The 3,127-nt window shown below is 35.8% G+C and overlaps 1 pseudogene; it reads left to right on the forward strand.

The window, feature by feature from the left end:
• The first annotated feature begins 1,647 nt into the window (after positions 1 to 1,647).
• On the forward strand, positions 1,648 to 2,880 carry LOC136840725 (uncharacterized; annotated as a pseudogene).
• The last annotated feature ends 247 nt before the right edge of the window (positions 2,881 to 3,127 follow it).

Genomic DNA, 3,127 nt, shown 5'->3' on the forward strand with positions numbered 1-3,127 from the left:
ATATATATATATATATATATATATATATACTATAGACGACCACCACATGAAAGGTGAAAATTAAAGACCAGGTACCAAGCGCTTTCGTGTATTGCGTACACTTCTTCGGGGGTACAAAGTAAAATAAATAAATAGAGACATAAACAAGAAAACTTCACAAAACAAAGATCAAAGCCACTAACAAGCTAAACATCATTACTGAATGCAATCACTAGTTTGAAGTTAAATTGTCACATATCAAACAAAAAATACTTTAAAAATACTTAAGAACTGAAACTACAGTTAGAACAGGCTATTGCTAAAAGGTAACATTGTACTTCCCTGCAATTTTATGAACAAGGTAACTATCTAATTTAAAAAGACCGAACTAATATTCATAGGTTGATTGTTAAAATGCTTAATAAAGGCAGATTCAATTATATTTCTCTTAACAATGTGGTTACAAAAATTATCTCAGATGAATTTTTCCAGTCTATACAATGGTTAAAATCATTCATATGTACAAATAAAGCACTTGTCAATTGGCCTGTTCGAACTGCGTAACGATGCTGTTTTAGACGATAATCTAGTTCTTTACCAGTTTGACCAAGGTATTTATTACTACATCCAGCACAAGGAATCGTGTAAATACAGCCATTAATTTGTTTTGAGGAGTTACGAACAATGATATTCTGAAGTGTCCCTGAATTCTTGTAAACAACAGTTATCTTGAAAATTTTCAGTATTTTTTAATGAAACAAAGATTTACGTTATATGGAAGTGTCAAAATATTTTCTCTCACCAAAGGCTCCCTATTGTTATTGGAATAAAAAATGTTTCTCGCTTTCTGTAAAGATTTGTCGATTAAAAACTTTAGGTATTTTAACATAATTCCCACGTCGTAAATTTTACAAAATTCCGAGTCTAAATTCCGGGCTGCATATCCTTAATGCCCTTAAAAAACATGCTACAAAAACTGAGAGTTTTACATTAACGTGGTGATCTGAATAATAGTGGACATAAGAACAGACGTTGGTGGGTTTCACTGTAAACATCAAACACAAAAAAGTTCTATCCTTCTATGAACCAAAACATCTAAAAATGGTAATGAACCGTTATTTTGATATTGTGTGAAAAAAGGTCCCCCCAGCTGCACTTAAAGTTACCGAGTTCTCACCAAAATAGGGAATTATTGTCGAAAAAATTTTAGAGACATTTTATGCAATTTGTTATCTTAGACACCTTACAAACAAGTATTTTATATGCTATTCAAGCAGAATGAGTAATGCCTTGTTGATAATTCAGGTTTCATGAGCCCAATTGTATTTTAATTTGAGACTATTGATCACAATTTGACAAGTGATAAACCCTAGAATAGAAACCTTGTGTGATTTTTTCTCAGAGTAAATTTGGATGATGCAATACTACCACAGTGTGTTTGGGTGTATTGCATCATCTATTGCATCATCATAGGATGGATCAGTAGCTTCAGTAATGTTTAGTTCCCTCTCGGACTTGACAGCCATTGGATGTGCTGCCTGGCTCTCTCACCAGGTAATTTCTATAGAGTTTGCATTAATGCTACTGAAAGAGGTTTGCATTTTAGTTTTATACTCATACTGGAAGTGTTGATTTGCAGTCCTAACAATCATATGTTCTTGTATTTCAGAGAAACGGGAAACATGGCGTACTTTAAGTCTAGTGATACTGTGAAAAAGAATGCACAAAAATGGACTTCCAATCTACCATCATCCATTCATACAATGCGGCGTGATCTTCCTCGTGTTGAATGCTTGACAAGTTTCACCAGGCTACCTCAAAACGGCATATTTTGGGAAGATACCACATGTTACTGGAAGAAGACAAAATGAAAGTACTAGGATAAAACGGATTTGTCAGGAATTATCAGAGTTGTGGGGAAAATTCAGCTTTCTACTCTCAGTCAGCAAGCCATTAATGCACGACTGACGAAAATGATACTTTTATATGAGAAGAATCAACGTAGACCAAAGGAAGGCTTTTTGAATGGTATGAGGAGCATTTTTGACATCACCAAAGTTGATGGTGTTTGGCTGTGCCGTAAGGATAAAGAGCTTTATCACAAACAAATTGAGTCAGGTGGGAAGGTTGGATACCACTCACAAAGCCAGCACCTAAGTCCTCTATACATCCTTCAAAAAAAGACAGAGACATCTTCCAATATCACATGAACAAAGTGCTACTATATCTCACATGGAAAGTGAATCTGTTAGTTCAGGTGAAAATGTTAGCAGTGTAACAGAGGACAGTTCTGATGAAGAGCCAGTGCCGAACAAGAGAAAAAAACCATCTGCTACACACCAGGCCACAAAAAATTAGTGAGTCGCCAGAGTCTGTCTACCAACAAGGCATCTAAAGTTTGTGCAAGTCTTGCAGAAGAAGGCGTGCCTCTTCCCTGCACCAACACAATCAGAGTATGGCGAGGAATTATCAGACTTGCAGAAAAAAAGAAGGGTGAGATTAAGTCACTTCTAAAGGAAGAGAAGGATTATTGTCTCCATTTTGATGGGAAAAGATTAGTGAAACTGGAATACCAAGTGGTCTGCATCAAAAAGTGCAACTAGAGATGTAAGACTAGGGTTTTTACAGTGCAAAAGTGGATCTTCAAAAGATATATATGATGCACTCGAGAAAGTTATTGATGAATATGATGCCTGGTCAAGCATTAAAATGATTGTGTGTGACACAACTGCTGTAAACACTGGACGTTCAAATGGTGTGGTTGCAAGAATTCAGAGAACTATGAATGAAAAGGGCTTAGACGTGCCTCAATACATTGGGTGTCAGCATCACATATTTGACAGAATATTGAGCATGTTCTTGACTTCTATGTTTCTGAAACAACTACAAAGCCGAGTCTGAACTACAAATTCGTCGATGAACTGTTAGAAAATTATAATAATCTACAAACTGAGTACAAGGTAGAGACTCAAATGGAAAAGACTGAGAACCTGGTTGGAGAGATGACTTCAAGTTCTTATATGAACTATGCAAAGCATTCAGCATTACAAGAAGTTCATTCCCAATTATCAAATGGAAGAAATTGCCTTCACTACACAGTGCCGATGGAACTCGAGGGCCATTTATACGCTCACTTGCATACTTTTTA

The sequence above is a fragment of the Macrobrachium rosenbergii genome, chromosome 1, assembly GCF_040412425.1.
Source record: "Macrobrachium rosenbergii isolate ZJJX-2024 chromosome 1, ASM4041242v1, whole genome shotgun sequence".
Classification (NCBI taxonomy): domain Eukaryota; kingdom Metazoa; phylum Arthropoda; class Malacostraca; order Decapoda; family Palaemonidae; genus Macrobrachium; species Macrobrachium rosenbergii.